The following is an 18,488-nucleotide window of genomic DNA, read 5'->3' as shown; positions in this document are numbered from 1 at the left end:
GCCCAATGAGAGGGTTACAAAATCGAGGGAAAGGAATAACAGTAGTGGAGAGGGTCAGAGCCGAGGGAAAGAGCCACCGCTCAGCTCTGCGTCTTCATGTAACCCCCACTTGCACTTTGTTGAATGTACCAGCGCCTTTAAGAAAGGCTCCCCAGGAAACGAGGCTGGTCACAAATTACATTATTCCTTTACCTTGGGAGTCACTAAGCTGTGGAAGTGACTTTTGCATAAACTAAGCTACAGTAAAAAGCCATATTTCACCAGAGCTTAGTAACACTCCCCCGAAACACAGCCATACTACTTCTTTCTATATTTTTTTTATCAATCAAAGGTCTGTTATCCAGGGCTAACGTTAGTCCTAGGCAGACTAGGCAGCCAGGGGTGGAGGAGTAGCCTAATGGTTAGTGCAGTGGGCCCAGAACCTGGGGAACTGAATTCAATTCCCACAAAAGCAACTTGTGACCCAGGGCAAGTCACTTAGCCCTCTGTTACCTCAGGTACAAAAAAAGCGCCAGACTGTGAGCTCACGAGGGACAGAGAAAGTACCTGTTTGTAATATGTAAATTACTTTGGTTGTACCACAGGAAGGTGGTATGTCAAATCCATTGCCTTTACATAGGGGAAGCCATTTTAGGGGCAGCAGACTATGGATGTAGTTTGGGAAGGCTGAGTGAGTACTATTGATGTCACTTCTGTATACTGCCGTCGAGGAGCAGCATAAGTAATGCCACACTGGGAAAAGACCAAGGGTCCATTGAGCCCAGCATCCTGTCCACGACAGCGGCCAATCCAGGCCAAGGGCACCTGGCAAGCTTCCCAAACGTACAAATATTCTATACATGTTATTCCTGGAATTGTGGATTTTTCCCAAGTCCATTTAGTAGCGGTTTATGGACTTGTCCTTTAGGAAACCGTCTAACCCCTTTTTAAACTCTGCCAAGCTAACAGCCTTCACCACGTTCTCCGGCAACGAATTCCAGAGTTTAATTACACGTTGGGTGAAGAAAACGTTTCTCCAATTTGTTTTAAATTTACTACACTGTAGTTTCATCGCATGCCCCCTAGTCCTAGTATTTTTGGAAAGCGTGAATAGACGCTTCACATCCACCTGTTCCACTCCACTCATTATTTTATATACCTCTATCATGTCTCCCCTCAGCCGTCTCTTCTCCAAGCTGAAAAGCCCTAGCCTCCTTAGTCTTTCTTCATAGGGAAGTCGTCCCATCCCTGCTATCATTTTAGTCGTACTTTGCTAATTTCTGAATTTGCGGGAAGTCCAAAACCAGATTTTCTCTTGGTTTCTTATCAAGTAACAACCAAAGGAGATTTGTTTGACCCTTGATGCAGGCTCACATGCCGAAACACGGCTGTGTCGGGTCGTTTTATGGTTATTAATAAAGTTTTTTTTTATTCCCTCCACATTTGTCCTCACTTTTTTGTTTGCATTGTCTTCAATTTGCGTGAGGATTTTCCTCTCCGCTTTTTGTTTGCTGTTATTTGTGATGCCACAGTGTCAGCAGTAATGAACAAGGTAAAGTCCCATGAAGGCCATGGCTCATGCCTTTGCCAGGTCCCACCCCCTCTGATGCATACTTCTTGTTGTCACAGGGGCAGGACCTGGAAGAGACTTACCAGAGGACTGAGCCCAAACCTTTATGGGTCCTTAACATTCCTATTACTCTGATACAGTTGCTAATAGGAACCATGATAGCAACCATGAATGTCTGAAGGAAGATGGTGGATCATGGGAGTGGAGTGGGGAGGGGGCAAGATGGACTGGGAGGGTAGTGAAAGGAAAATATACTGGCCCATGTTGGGAGAGGTAGGAGAGGAAATATGCTGGGTGCATGTTTTGGGGTAAGAAGGACAAAAGAGGGGAGATGCTGGGAATAGGGAGACACAGGGGAGCTACTGGACTGGAGGAGAAAGAGAGAGAAAAGTTGACCAGCTTATGGTAAAGTGGGAGAAGGGGGTTTGATTCTGGGGTTAGGAGAAGGAAGCTAGGGGATAATGCAAGGGCTGGGGGCTATCATGAGGTTAGGAACCAAATAAAGGGGCTCACATCCTAGCATATGGTAGGGGTGGCAGAAGGTGGCTGATGCTGGAGGCAGGTGGGAGAAGAAAGGCGATGGCAGGGTTGGGAGAAGGAGCCTTGCAGCTGGGGCTAGGGATGGGAGAAAGAGCAGATTCTAAGAGATGAGGTAGGAGAACGGGATCAAAAGGTGAGCCTGGGAGAAAGGGGCTGGGGATGGGACTGATAAAAAGTGGAGGAGGGTGCTGGGATCATCTGATGCAGGGGCTGGAAGAATGGTACTGAGAAGGAAGAGAGGGACAGATACTATGGGAGGGGGAAAAGCAAGGGCACACTTCAGGAGAAGGGGCGGATGGAGGAGCAGAAGGATGGATCCTAAAGTTAAGGTAGAGCAGAGATTCCCAATCTGTGGGTTGGGATCCCAAATCCCACATTTGGGGTCATGTCTTGGGTGGATTCTCCACAGGTGCATCATTATTCTACTTCTTCGGGGGGGGGGGGGGGTCAACACAGTTTTATTTGGCTGCTATTATGGGGATACAGCTATAAAGATTGACAAGCACTGAAGTAGAGGAAAGACTGGATGATGGGGAAGGGAAGAAGGAAGTATGGGAAAATACTGGAAATGGGTAAGAGACAGGGGAAATGAATATTTGGGATGCCGGCTTCGGTGAGGGGGTGGGGGATAGAGCAGGGTTGTAGGTTCTCCTGGGTTGGCTCTGCTGCTATCCACAGGTCATATTTCCAATGAGCCCTGAGCTCCAGAACATTGTGATCAGATTGTTTAAATCCAGTTTTTCCAAATCTATGGAGGTGTCTTTCTGTTCCCATTTCTAGTTAAATAAGCTTAGCTTCCTGACGCCCCAGTTCTGCCGAAACTAACTCATGTTAAGAGAGAACGAATTGGTAAACTGAGATCTCAAATGAAGTGGTGTGTTAGCCGTGTTAGTCCACTTCTAAAAGGTAATAAATAGAAATTAAAACCATAATAAAATGATACATTTTATTGCACTAACAATACATTTTTTGATTAACTTTCCAAGAAAAGGTATTGCCTTCGAAAGCTAAAAAAAAAAAGAAAAAAAGCAGCATCTTATTTTCTTTGTTTTGCTTTATTTTATTTTTATTTATTACCTATACACTGATACCCGAGACTAAGGATAAAGTCGAAAAGTATAAAATCCTGAGAATGCAGATAACTAACATCCGAAGGCAGGGTAGATTAGAAAAAGATCTTGACATTATATTTCTGCTAGTAACTACGATCGTACAGTGCTCTCACAACACGTTTTATAATCCACAGTAGGCAGCCACATTTCGTTAGTGCCTCTTACTTCCTACTTTCCATCCTCTTGAATACTGGAACTCAAGATCTAACGGTACTTTCTAATCTGGACTGTATTCTCTTTCCCCCCAATCCTTATCCATTTCTTAAACTGTCCTTCCACCTGCCTCGAGACTTCCCATTTCAGTGCAGTTTCTGCTAATCCAATACAGCTCCTATAAATTCTGCTTCTAATCTCCGTAATAACCTGTCCCCGCGTTACAGCAGCGTGTCCTCATTTACATTCAACAACTGTGCATCAGCAACAACAGCTACTACACGTCGCGCTCCAACGACAGGACGGAGCTACCCCTGCCCTCCTCCCACACACCCAATGACCCTCCGGCAACCCCTCTGGGGCGACTCCAATGCTCGGATCTCTTGTCCGGTTAGTGAAAACGAGGGTAGCGCGAGCCGTCTACCTCTCCCGAACGCGTCGAACCCGAGCGACCCGTCGACAGCCACTTACAATCTCCCCAAAGCTGACATAGTAATGCGAAGAAGAGCACGCGAGGATTGGCTGGCGGGCGGCACGTGACCGATGCTAGGCAACCTGTGCCAGCGGTCAACCTCGATTGCAGCCTCAGTTTGTGCGCGCGTGTGTGCAGATGTGGTGTGTGCGTGTGCGCGCGTGTGGCTGTGCATTCGGACGGAGCTTGGCCACCACCAGGTAAGAAGGATTTCTACTAAATTAAGTCAGTGCCACTGGCGCATTGAGTTATGTGCCTTCTGTACTGCTGGAAGCATCCTTTTTGAGTATAATGGAGCATAATCCCCTTCTGCCTTTTGAATCCCGCATCGTCGTTGCCTCCCCGAATACTGGAATGTTAAGGGTAGTTAAAATATTGCTGGAGGTTTTGTCCTAATGTGTTTGTCTGTGCTGGAATGACTTTAACCACTGGATTTTTTGGTCTCCCCAAGCTAGATTTGCATCTTGAGAGTTAAAAAATTTTGAAAAGCCAAGGTTTACTAAGCACACGGTATAGGAGTATTTGCAGACGGGCGTGCACTACAATTTTTACCTCTGTAGTATTGCATATTTGTTGCATGAGGGGCAGAAATGACACTCTCATAAACTGCATGCATATAAATAAAGACAAAATATCACTTAGTAAGGGAGACTCCTTGCACGTGTAAGACTGCAGTGCAGCAAATGTAGCAAATTAGATAAATGCCGCTAACATCAAAGCGAACGCGTAAAAATGATACTAAATGGATTTGGAGAGCATGGCTTTTGCAATACATTTAAAACAGAGCAATGCATCAAGGATGGTAGCCTATGTGTGAGCAGCTCTGGAGCCATAGTCAGTTTCAGAGAGCACTGTGCCGACCTGCAGTAGAAATACCCCAACCACAGCACAACAAGCTGGCCCACATATTTCACTAAAAGATCCACTACAACAATGAATGAGACTTCTACCTGCTAAAGCGTTTATTCGGAAGACAGAAATCAAAAGAACTAGTTAAAAAATAATGAATCAGTTTGATAAAGCACTTAACTTTCTTAGAACTATATATATATATATATATAAATAAAATTAAAGCTGCTAAATGCATTTCACTTCTCTGTAGCAAAATCTACCTAATGCAAGAAGTCTTCGAAAGGAAAACAGTGTATTCTGAAGCCAGTTTACAGATACTTGTGGCTAGTAGATGTGAACTAGAAGTCAATGTCTAAATTAAACAGGATAAATTCTTATCAGTCCTTTAGAGAACTGGATATTAAGAGTGAACTCTTGCCTATCTTAACCTCTAAATCATCTAATGTAGATCCCATAGACAAGTGTGCAATACCCACAAATTATTCTGTTGGCTTCCAGTTTCTCCTTTATCCATATATAATGGGGCAAAGTAGCAGATCTGACTGAGAAAGGACAGATCAGAAACCAAGACAATGACATTTATGTGAGGCTCCTTCAGAGGAATTTGCTGAGACTCAGTAGGAGCTGTTCTAGAAAGTTACCCCCCTCCTTTTTTTTCTATGGTAAAGGATACATACTCATTTTGAAGCACCAGCTTTACCTGTGCTTGATGGGAAACAAACTAGCAGCTTGATTTAAAGATAGGTCATAATAATGAAAGACGAAAACTGTAAAAGTCCATGGATTTAGCACACACACCACATTTCATGTTCGTGCAAAAGTTCAACAGATTGTACCAGTGCACAGTTTTAACAGTGGGGGGAAAAATCAGAAAACAGGTTGATTGTATTTTAGGTGGCATTATTTTAAAATAGTCCATGATTTCCTTCAGTATACAAATTTGGAGCAACATAAAAATGTGCACAAAATAATGCAGTGTTTAATTTCTGACTGTTAAAGTGATGCTTAGAGATTGAGTTACGTGTTTTAGAAATATATGATACAAGATCCTAGTGAATTGATATATGTTACCATTTGTTTTGGTCTGGTATCATAGGAGCTAATTTTTTTTTTTTTAGAAGGTTGGCTATTGGGCTCATTTTCGAAAGAGAAGGACATCCATCTTTCGACATAAATCGGAAGATGGACGTCCTTCTCCCAGGGACGTCCAAATCGGTATAATCGAAGCTCGATTTAGGACGTCTTCAACTGCACTCCGTCACAAGGGCGGCCAAAGTTCAAGGGGGTGTATCGGAGGTGAGGACTTGGGCGGGACTTGGGCGTGCCTAACACTTGGATGTCCTTGACCCATAATCGAAAAAAACAAGGACGTCCCTGATGAACACTTGGACGTTTTCACTCGGACCTGTTTTTCTTATGACTAAGGCACAAAAAGGTGCCCGAAATGACCAGATGACCACCTGAGAGAATTGGGGATGACCTCCCGTTACTCCCCCAGTGGTCACTAACTCCCTCCCACCCTCAAAAAACATCTTTCAAAATATGTCCTGCCAGTCTCAGATGTTATACTCAGGTCCATGACAGCACATGCAGGTCCCTGGAGCAGTTTTAGTGGGTACTGCAGTGCACTTCAGACAGGCGGACCCAGGCCCATACCCCCCTACCTGCTACATTTGTGGAGGGAACAGCTAGCTCTCCAAAACCCACCACAAACCCACTGTACCCGCATCTAAGTGCCCCCTTCACCTGCAAGGGCTATGGCAGTGGTGTACAATTGTGGGTAGTGGGTTTTGGGGGGGGCTCAGCACACAAGGTGAGGGAGCTATGTACCTGGGAACAATTTATGAAGTCCACCGCAGCGCCCCCTAGGGTGCCCGGTTGGTGTCCTGGCATGTCAGGGGGACCAGTGCACTACGAATACTGGCTCTTCCCATGACCAAATGGCTTGCATTTGGTCATTTTTGACATGGACGTCTTTGGTTTCGAAAATCGCCGAAAATCAGAAACGTCCATGTCTATGGACGTCCAAATCTAGGGATGGCGAAATTTAAGGATTTGGACGGCCCTAATGGAATTTTCGAAACGAAAGATGGACGTCTATCTTGTTTCAAAAGTACAGGTTTCCCCACCCCTGGATTTTGCCGTTTTGCAAGAACATCTAAATCACAACTTGGACGTCCTTTTCGAAAATGCCCCTCCATGTCACAGTTGAGAAAAGGTGCCTGTGAGCCAGGTTCTGTAGTGCTCAAATGCTCTTGTACACCTACCTACTTTGAAGAAGGTATAAATGTTCTCATGTACAGTATGCATTTACTCACAGATTTATAAAATATATGATACATCATAACTGCCCCCCCCCCCCCATCATCCAAACTAGAACCCAGGAATGCCTGTGCACTGTCAACCTAATTCTATAAATCGTGCACACAACTTTACACTTAGGACTAGATTCTATAAATGGTGCTGAAAAATGTAAGCACTGAGCGCAATTCTATAAAGAATCCACACCCCCTTTATAGGATAGCACTAAGTACAGTGGTGGAAATAAGTATTTGATCCCTTGCTGATTTTGTAAGTTTGCCCACTGACAAAGACATGAGCAGCCCATAATTGAAGGGTAGGTTATTGGTAACAGTGAGAGATAGCACATCACAAATTAAATCCGGAAAATCACATTGTGGAAAGTATATGAATTTATTTGCATTCTGCAGAGGGAAATAAGTATTTAATCCCTCTGGCAAACAAGACCTAATACTTGGTGGCAAAACCCTTGTTGGCAAGCACAGCGGTCAGACGTCTTCTGTAGTTGATGATGAGGTTTGCACACATGTCAGGAGGAATTTTGGTCCACTCCTCTTTGCAGATCATCTCTAAATCATTAAGAGTTCTGGGCTGTCGCTTGGCAACTCGCAGCTTCAGCTCCCTCCATAAGTTTTCAATGGGATTAAGGTCTGGTGACTGGCTAGGCCACTCCATGACCCTAATGTGCTTCTTCCTGAGCCACTCCTTTGTTGCCTTTGCTGTATGTTTTGGGTCATTGTCGTGCTGGAAGACCCAGCCACGACCCATTTTTAAGGCCCTGGCGGAGGGAAGGAGGTTGTCACTCAGAATTGTACGGTACATGGCCCCATCCATTCTCCCATTGATGCGGTGAAGTAGTCCTGTGCCCTTAGCAGAGAAACACCCCCAAAACATAACATTTCCACCTCCATGCTTGACAGTGGGGACGGTGTTCTTTGGGTCATAGGCAGCATTTCTCTTCCTCCAAACACGGCGAGTTGAGTTCATGCCAAAGAGCTCAATTTTTGTCTCATCTGACCACAGCACCTTCTCCCAATCACTCTCGGCATCATCCAGGTGTTCACTGGCAAACTTCAGACGGGCCGTCACATGTGCCTTCCGGAGCAGGGGGACCTTGCGGGCACTGCAGGATTGCAATCCGTTATGTCGTAATGTGTTACCAATGGTTTTCGTGGTGACAGTGGTCCCAGCTGCCTAGAGATCATTGACAAGTTCCCCCCTTGTAGTTGTAGGCTGATTTCTAACCTTCCTCATGATCAAGGATACCCCACGAGGTGAGATTTTGCGTGGAGCCCCAGATCTTTGTCGATTGACAGTCATTTTGTACTTCTTCCATTTTCTTACTATGGCACCAACAGTTGTCTCCTTCTCGCCCAGCGTCTTACTGATGGTTTTGTAGCCCATTCCAGCCTTGTGCAGGTGTATGATCTTGTCCCTGACATCCTTAGACAGCTCCTTGCTCTTGGCCATTTTGTAGAGGTTAGAGTCTGACTGATTCACTGAGTCTGTGGACAGGTGTCTTTCATACAGGTGACCATTGCCGACAGCTGTCTGTCATGCAGGTAACGAGTTGATTTGGAGCATCTACCTGGTCTGTAGGGGCCAGATCTCTTACTGGTTGGTGGGGGAATCAAATACTTATTTCCCTCTGCAGAATGCAAATAAATTCATATACTTTCCACAATGTGATTTTCCGGATTTAATTTGTGATGTGCTATCTCTCACTGTTACCAATAACCTACCCTTCAATTATGGGCTGCTCATGTCTTTGTCAGTGGGCAAACTTACAAAATCAGCAAGGGATCAAATACTTATTTCCACCACTGTACATAAATAGCGACTAAGTTAAGGCGCTGGCCATTGCGCCTGCTGAAAAACAGGTGTAAATGCTGGCACCTAAATTAGGCGCCGATGTGTGTAAATTCTGGGAACACCCATGGAATGCCTCCGAAATGCTCCTGGCCATGTCCCCTTGAATTTACACACTATAGGATCTATGTGCGGAACGTTGTATAATATGATCATGTGTAAATCCCAATTAAGGCCAATTAATGCCAATAATTAGTTGTTAGCAGCCAGTTATTGGTGCTTATTGGCTCATTAATTAATTTGCACATGCAAATCAGCAATGCATATTGATTTGCGCTCTCAACTTTAGTTGCCATATATAGAATCCCCCAGTTAGCCCACAAAGCTGTACACACAAGTTCTAGAATACTGTCAGTTATGCAAGTAACTTGATTGATTAATAAGCTGCTAATTGGCATTAACCAATTATTGGCTATATTGATGCTAGTTGTCATTACTTTGCAGTTATGCATGTAACTGCCCTAAGTCAGTACTCTATAAACTGTGCATGAAAAATCCAAAGCATTTAACTACAAGGGGATGTGGACCTAGGAGGGCATGAGCATGTAAGTACAAGGTGGCGTGGACCTGGGAGGAATAGGGCATATTTTATGTATTTTATTTATTTATGCATTTGTACCCCAAATTGTCCAACTTAGTGGTAAGTTCAATGTGGCTTACAATTAACTTAGGTAGACAAGTATTCATTTGTGAGGGTCAACGCAAGTCTGGTTCAATTATGTCTGTGATCGTGTGCTATGGTGTGGTGGCCAGGATCTCCTTGGCTATGTGATTTCATCAGAAAGGAATTTCCTGAAGAGATGAGCTTTCATTTGTTTTTGGAATGGTAGGTAGTTGTTCATACTTTTAAGTCTTTTGTTAGAGAGTTCCAGGCTTTGGTTCAGACGCATGTGAAACTGGTTGTAAGTGTAGATTTGTATCTTAGGCCTTGACATTTGGGATAATGAGTTAGATAGGATCTTGCATTCTTGTTTACATTGTGTATTGGTAGTTCTGTCAAGCCAGCCATGTATTCTGAAGCGAGGCCGAAGATTATTCTGTGGACTAGGGTGCATATCTTGAAGGACATGTGTGCTTTGATAGGTAGCCAATGTAAGTTTTGGAGTAGTGGATTCGCTCTTTCGAATTATCTTTTTTCCAAATATAAGTCTAGCTCCTCTGTTTTGTGTTGTTTGTAGTCTCTTTAATGTTTGTTCCTTGCTGTCACGCCCCTTACCTTGCCAGTAATGGCACTCCCTCCGTCGGTGTAGGGCCGGGGTTCCCTTCACAGCATGTCTGCCCTGCCTCCTTGCTCCATGGGGGTTGGATCCCCGTGACTGGTGTTCTGGTTGTCCATCTCTCAGCCCTTAACCTATGGGCTCTCTGTCCCGCCTCCGTGCTCCATGGGGATTGGATCCCCGTGACTGGTGTCCTGGTTGTCCATCTCTCAGCCCTTAACCTATGGGCTCTCCCTTGCCTCCTCTGCTCTTTCCCTATTGGATGCCTGGCTGCTTCCCTTACTGTCCTTCTCAGCTGTTTCCAGTGAATGCCTGATGCCAGCACTATTTCTATGGAACCCTTCCCTGCCTCAATGCTTCAGCTTCTACTTTGGTAGGTGTTACTTGCTCTGTAGTTTGCTTCTTCTCTCCTTTGTCCCTCGTTGCTGACTTTGCCTGTACCTGGATTACTCTCTTGCCTGCTGCCTGCCTATTGATATTGCCTGCACCTGGATTACTCTCGTGCCTGCTGCCTGCCTACTGACTTTGCCTGTACCTGGATTACTTTCTTGACCTACTACCTGCCTATTGACTTTACCTGTGCCTGGATTACTCTCTTGCCTGTTGTTTGCGTATTGACATTGCCTGTACCTGGATTACTCCCCTGCCTGCAGCCTGCCTATTGACATTGCTTGTTCCTAGATTATTCCCCTGCCTGCTGCCTGCCTGTTGACTTTGCCTGTATCTGGATCACTCTCTTGCCTGCTGCCTTCCTGGCCAATACGTTCACCACCCCGCTTCTAGCTCTGTCTCGTAAATCCTGCAGGCCGCCTGCACCTAGGGGCTCAACCCTGGGGAACGGCAGTCAGCGCAGGTGAAACCCAGGGTTGTCCGGCTGCCAAGCAGAACCTGGTCCGAGTACCGGGCTCAGCAGCGCTCTACTTGGCACAAGAACTCACAAGTCCGACACTTGCATCCTGTGTAGATTCTATTGCAGTAGTCTACATGGGAGAGGACCATGGTTTGGACAAGTGTGCGGAATATGTCTCTGGGGAGATAGTTTTTTATGCGTTTGAGTTTCCACATAGTGTGGAACATTTTCTTAGTGGTGTTTATAACTTGGTCATCGAAGGATAGATTGTGGTTGATAGTAACTCCTAGAATTTTTAGTTTGTCTACTGTTGGGATGGGTGTTCCCATGGTGTTGATGTTTGTGAAGTGTTCAGTATTGTGTGGTGATGTTAGTATTAGGCAATGTGACTTTCCCCTGTTTAATTTTAGTTTGAACACCAAGGCCCAGGTTTCCATGGTATTTATGCAATCTGAGATCTTGGTAGTAATTTCTGATAGATTCTTCTTGAAAGGGATGAATATTATCACATCATCGGCATATATGAAGGGGTTGTAGCCTTGTTTGAACAGTGATCGGGCAGGTGGTGCCATCATTAGATTGAATAGTATTGGTGAGAGTGGTGAGCCCTGGGTGATCACGCAATCAGCTTTCCATGGGGAAGAGATTGTGGAATTCATCTTTACTTGGTAAGACTTGGTAGTCAGAAATCCATTGAACCATTTGAGTACCTTTCCTTTGATGACAATTTTATTGTTTTCTTTGTAAGATATGGTGATCAACCATGTCGAATGCATTGATCATGTCGAACTGTAGCAGGAGGATGTTTTTCCCAATTCAGAGTTCTTTTTTGAATTTCGCTAGTAGTGTGACCAGCATATAAGTACAATGGGGATTGACCTGGGAGGGACATGGGCATATAAGTACAAGGTGGCATGGACCTGGGAGGGGCATGGGCTGGTCAGGGGCATGCCCAGAACTTGTGAGCACAGGTTATAGAATATTAGCAGTTATACTCAAGCATTTCTACCAGCCATTGAACTACTGTAAGTGCTCACGTCTAAAGTCAGAGCATAACTGTATTCGATAGTGGTAATTGTGCGTGAAATTACCAATATAGAATTTGAGATTAGTGCGCATCATCCGAGCACCTGTTTTTAGGTGATCTATAGAGAACTACCTCCAGTTAGTGTAAAAGTTGGTATGCTCTTCTTGTGTCTGCCTCTTACACATGGATATCTGCGTGCAGTTTACGAGCCCTATTCTGTTTGGAAAACGTACTTTACACGTGTAGAAAGCTTTGTACAATTTCTTCCTTAGAGGGTCAGTTTGAAAGGCATCTCAATGGACTATTACAAAATTGTTCACCTGATAAGTAACTGAACTTACATGCACACAGCCTGCAAAGGAGTTTTCACGTGTTAACAAAAAAATGTGTAACAGGGGTAACTGCTGCAGAGAGATCAGGGCCCTGAGCAATGGGAAGCTAATAATCTATAGGGGAGAGAAAAGCCTGTGTAAAATAATAGATTTTTAAGGCAGCCTTAAAATTTTACAAAATATTTTTCTAGGCAAAGATCAACAGGTAGGGCATTCCAAAAAGTGGGTGCAACAACCTTAAAGCAAGAGTGCTAATGGAATCTTAACATATATGCTGATGAGAAGGAACGATGACAAGATTCTCTTGCGAAGGCCTAAGGGAACAAACAGGAACATAAGTAACCAAAGAGCTAAAAGGGAAAGATAGGACACCAGTGTAGAATACCTGATGTACAAATATAAGAATTTTAAAGGAGATTTGAAATGCGGTGGGGAGGCAGTGTTCCTCATTTGCACCAAATATCAACTTCATTGTGGTATTCTATAACAGCTATATGCTCCTAATCTGGTATTGGGCAGGCCTTGCAAAAGAGAATTGCAGTAGTCCAATTGGGATGTACCTGAGGAATGAATAAGCAAACACAGTAAAGTAATGCTAAGAGATTAGCAAACAGAGTGAAGCTGACACAATGTAAAAAAAAATTACTTAGATTTGAGATGAGTAATAAAAGTGACAGGTCAGTGCCAGTTGTGATAGCTAAACTTTTTACAGTAGTTGGTAGTGGAATAGAAGTTCTCAGATAGTAGGTAAGCTGAGTAGAGAAACCAGTCAAGGAAAAAGTAAGACTGCAGACTTTAAAAGATATTTAATTTAAGTCCATTACATACAATCTAGTCTGCCAATAGGTCTAATTTGTTGGAAATGTCAAAATAGCATTAGAGCAGGTTTCAAGAGGTAATAATAATGAATGTCTTCTGCATAAAAATAGGATTTCCAGAGATTGTGCCATCAAAGCAAACAGAGCTAGAAAATTTTTAAAAAGGATAGGCCCAAGGGCAGAGCCCTGCGATACTCCACAAGTATAACAGCTGAATCAGCTGAGAGAGAGTATTGTACAGTCTGTTTTACAAGTATGATTGAAACCGTGTCAGAACAGTGCCTTTAATCCCTTAATCTATCAATCTCTGCAAGAGGATGCTATGGTTGACTAAGCTGAATGCTGCAGAGACATCTAAAGAGATTGGAAGCACATCATGGCATTGATCTTGATTAAGATAAATAATCTCGGCTAAGCTAAGCTCCTTAGGATTCATTCCTGTTCAGAAGGAATGAATCCTAAGGAGTTTAGCCGAGATTGGGTGGCAGAGCCGGTGGTGGGAGGCAGCGATAGTGCTGGGCAGACTTATACGGTCTGTTCCAGAGCCGGAGCTGGGAGGCAGGACTGGAGGTTGGGAGGCAGGGATAGTGCTGGGCAGACTTATACGGTCTGTGCCAGAGCCGGTGGTGGGAGGCGGGGCTGGTGGTTGGAAGGCGGGGATAGTGCTGGGCAGACTTACACGGTCTGTGCCCTGAAAAGGACAGGTACAAATCAAGGTAAGGTATACACAAAAAGTAGCACATATGAATTTATCTTGTTGGGCAGACTGGATGGACTATGCAGGTCTTTTTCTGCCGTCATTTACTATGTTACTATGTTGTGAATGTAAAAGGCCACTTGTAAAATTACCCCATTACATTATATTATATATACTCTTGTATTCTGGAGCACACCAAAAATGTTCAGTGCGGATTCCAATTAAGAAGGTCAGAATAATTCCCAGGAAAAAGACATAGAATGAATTCTAATAAGTACATCAATTAACATCTTACCAATTCAAAAATGTACCTAGATATTTCTTAAAGAGAAAAGATTTTAGAGCCTTTCTGACGGTTAATTTATTCCACATCATAAGAACGTAATAATAGCTATACTGGGTCAGACCAGTGGTTCATGTAGCCCAGTATGCTGTTTCCAAAAGTGGCCAATCCAGGTTGCAAATACCTGGCAGAGATCCAATTAGTAGCAATATTCCGTGCTACCAATCCCAGGGTAAGCAGTTGCTTTCCCATGTCTGTCTCAATAGCAAACTATGGACTTTTCCTCCAAGATCTTGTCCAAACATCCTCTAGCAATGAGTTCAAGAGCTTAACTATTTGTTACATTTGAAAAAATATTTCCTTCTGTTCATTTCAAAAGTAATACCATGTAACTTCATTTAGTGTCTTTTATTTTTTGTTCTTTTTGAAAGAGTAAAAAATCAGTTTACTTTTACCTTTTCTACACCACTCAGTATTTTATAGGCCTTTATCATATCCCCCTCAGCCGTCTATTTTCCAAGCTGAAGAGTCCCAAAGTCCCATCCTCTTTAGCCTTTTCTCATATGAGAGGAGTTCATCCCCTTAATCCTTTTGGTCGCCCTTCTTTGAATCTTTTCTAATTCTGCTATATCTTTTTAAAGATATGGTGACTAGAATTGTACACAGTACTTTACTCAAGGTGTGGTCGCACTTTGGAGCAATACAGAAGCATTATAATATTCTTTGTCTTATTTTCTATCTCTTTCCTAATAATTTCTAGCATTCTGTTTGCTTTTTTGGCTACTGCCACACACTAGGCAGAAGATTTCCGTGTATTGTCCACGATGACACCTAGATCTGTTTCTTGGGTGCTGACTCCTAGGGTGGAAACTAGTATCAAATAAGTATGATTTGTATTATTCTTCCCAATGTGCATCACTTTGCACTTGTCCAAATTAAATTTCATCTGTCATTTGGATGCCCAGTCTTCCAACTTCCTAAGGTCTTCCTGCAATTTTTCACAATCCGCATGTGTTTTAACAACTCTGAATATTTTTGTGTCATCTGCAAATTTCACCTCACTCGTCGTTCCCATTTCCATATCATTAATAAATGTGTTAAATAGCACTGATCCTAGTACAGATCCCTGCAGCACTCCACAATTTACCCTCCTCCGCTGAGAGAACTGGCGATTTAACCTTACCCTCTGTTTTCTGTCCATCAACCAATTCCTTATCCAGTGGCGTAGGAAGGGGGGGGGGCGGAGGGGCGGTCCGCCCCAGGTGCACGCCGCCGGGGGGGTGTCATCTCTGTTGGTTCCTTGCTCCCTCTGCCCCGGAACAGGTTACTTCGTGTTCCAGGGCAGAGAGAGCAAGGAACCAATGGAGCTGATGCAGCTCTCAGCAACGTGGACTCGGGGGTGGATCGGCCCTCCCGCCCGCCCCTCCCTTCTAAAGTAAGTAACAATGCGCTCCAGGGGGGAGTGCGCGCCGAGGGGGTGCGCAGCGGCGACCCGCCCCGGGTGTCAGCCGCCCTCGCTACGGCACTGTCCTTATCCATGACAGAAAATTGTCTCTTATCCCATGGTTTTTAAAATTTTCTAGGAGTCTCTCACGAGGGAATTTGTCAAATGCTTTCTGAAAATCTAGATCCACTACATCAGCCGACTTACCATTATCCACATGTTTATTCGCGCATTCAAAGAAATGAAGCAGATTGGTGAGGCAAGACTTCCCTTGACTGAATCTATACTGACTCTGCTCCATTAAACTATGTTAGTCTATGTGTTCAGTGATTTTGTTCTTTATAATAGTTTCCACTATTTTGCCTGGCACTGACAGGTTTACCAGTCTACATTTTCCCGGATCATCTCTGGATCACTTTTTATTTATTTATTTTGAGATATTTATTTATTTACTTGAGACATTTATATCCCACATTATCCCAAACAAGTTTGGGTTCAATGTGGCTAACAGAAAACAATTACTACAGTACAATGCAAGGAATGTGAGCATACACGAGAAATGGACAATCCAAAAAAAAAAGTCACCTCTATACAGTAACCAAAACAAGACATCTAACATGCTCAGAAACTAACAAGCACTAGTGCAGGTGAGGGATTGATCAAATAGAAATGCCTTCAGCAACTTATGAAATAATAGATAATCAGTAACATATCTCATTTGGCAAAGAGGTCCACATCTTAGAAGCCTGGTAGGTACAACCTGCAATATGAATAGATATATAGTGAAGATTCTTGCAACTTGGATAGTGAAGATATTACCTAGACATAGGAAAAGCATTTCTTGAAGGCAGGTCTATCGGGTTCTGCATGTAACTAGGCAGTAGGTCATAGAAAATTTGGTAAACAAGTATGCAAAGCTTAAAGGTGATTCGAGAATTTATTGGAAGCCAATGTAATTTAACCAGGAGATGAGCTGCCCTAAAATAGCAGGGAGCTCCACACACGAGGCGTGCAACGGTATTCTGCACTGATTGTAATTTCCTGACTAAGGAGCCCTTCAAACCTGAGTAAACAGCATTACAATAAACAAATTTGGTCCAAAAGAACGGAAGACAGAGTTCGAAAAGAAAGGGTGCAGTCGATTCAATCTCCACAATGTATTGAAGACACAAGAAACCATCTTAGACACCTGAGGTTCAAAGGACAGATTCTGATCAATGGTTATACCCAGGATTTTCATAGTAGTAGCTAACGGGCAAGTTATATTATCTATCATTAAATTCTGAATAATCATAGGGAGATAGGCGTTACATTGGCCACCCTCCAATCTTCATTCTAACCTGAGTGGGTAGGGAATTTCACACAACAGAAGCTTGATAAGAGAACCCCGATACAAAAACACTTTTATACCTCTGCCATTTGGGATCTGGAAAGTGCAAAATCATTGCACTACGTAACAAAGTAGTCTTGGTTGCTTTTGGCAAACATATTAAGTCCGTCATCTTAAATTCCATTGTAGATTATTTAAATTGGACTCGGGCCTCAATAGTTAACCAGTGAAGCTCTATGAATAATGGAGTAACCCTACAATATTTGTGAACAGAATAGATCAGGCAGGCTAGTCTTGATAGTCTGGAGCTTTTTCAGAAGAATTTTAAGACAACTGACATATAAATGGTGGGAGAGGGGAGATATGATAGAGATGTTTAAATACCTCTGTGGCATAAATTTACAGAAGGTGAGTCTCTTTCAATTGAAAGGAAGCTCTGTAATAGGATGAAGTTGAAAAGGGATAGATTTACACAAAGGTGGGGGGCAGATGGGACTTGTTATACTGCCTTTCTGTGGTTGCAGTCAAAGCGGTTTACATACAGGTACTTATTTTGTACCTGAGGCAATGGAGGCTTAAATGACTTGCCCAGAGTTACAAGCTGCAGTGAGAATCAAACCCAGTTCCCAAGGATCAAAGTCCATTGCACTAACCACTAGACTACTCCTCAGAAATAACCCAAGGCAATACTTCTTCATGGAAAGGGTGGTGAATTCATGGAACAGCCTCTTGGCGGAAGTGGTAGAGATGAAAACAGTATCAGAATTCAAGAGATTTTGAGAAAAGTGCAGGGCCGCCGAGAGACTGGGCCGGGCCCGGGACAAGGCCGCCCCTGGGCCCCCCCCCCCCCCCCCCGAGGTCACGGCTGCTCCACCCGCCACCGGGCCGGGCCCCTGCACTATATGTAAATCCTTCGAGGTAGTGTGTCATGATTTAGGCTCTACACTTTTTCTGATGTTTTGGTGCTACCTCAGTAAGGTCAAAACACAATCTCTCCACTGCAAAACACTATACACAAACTTGTGCAAAAACCCACTCATAACCTTACCAAACCATAACAGCACTAATTCCAAGGACAGGACGAGCTACAACCTTATGCATGGAAAGGCAGCACTATAATTACACCGGGCTCTAAAACACCAGTACACAACCTAATGAAAAACAAAACAAAAAGGGCTGCAAATACTACACACTAGCAGAATACTGTACCTTATCACATATGAAAAACACATGGCAACAGATATGAAACAAAGAACTAGAAATTAAAAAAAATATGAAGGCAAAATACTGAACTAGAAAGTTACCTGAAGAAGTCAGACTCAGCATGCAGCAATACTAGAAAAATTGAAACTTACATGAAAAGCTCTTTATACTAACTCTACATTTAAATCCAAAGGAGTTATCTATTGTATCGTTTGCTCCTGTCAGTTGTTCTACGTTGGTCAGACCTCCCGCCAGCTATATGTTAGACTCGGTGGTAATCACACTTCTGTGTTCAATAAGAAAACCACGTCTCCGTTAGTGGTACATTGCACAGAACTAGCTCATACCTTTGACTCACTTAAATGTGTAGTACTTCAACAGATTAGAGGAGGGGGTGATGAGGAAAGGTCTTGCCGCAGTCTATTGAAAAAAGAGCAAC

At 43.5% G+C, this 18,488-nt stretch overlaps 1 protein-coding gene across 1 annotated transcript in view; it reads left to right on the top strand.

Annotated features, from left to right (window-relative positions):
- Positions 1 to 3,951: 3,951 nt before the first annotated feature.
- TMEM108 (transmembrane protein 108) overlaps positions 3,952 to 18,488 on the top strand; it is a 400,937-nt gene continuing 386,400 nt past the window's right edge. The window contains exon 1 of the mRNA XM_030206597.1: positions 3,952 to 4,026. The gene's annotated coding sequence lies outside the window, so the exon portion shown is untranslated. The remainder of the gene's footprint in view (positions 4,027 to 18,488) is intronic.

This window comes from Microcaecilia unicolor, chromosome 1 (genome assembly GCF_901765095.1).
Source record: "Microcaecilia unicolor chromosome 1, aMicUni1.1, whole genome shotgun sequence".
NCBI classification, from domain to species: Eukaryota; Metazoa; Chordata; class Amphibia; order Gymnophiona; family Siphonopidae; genus Microcaecilia; species Microcaecilia unicolor.
The sequence above is the reverse complement of the archived record's forward strand: the minus strand, read 5'-3'. Positions and strand labels throughout refer to the sequence as shown.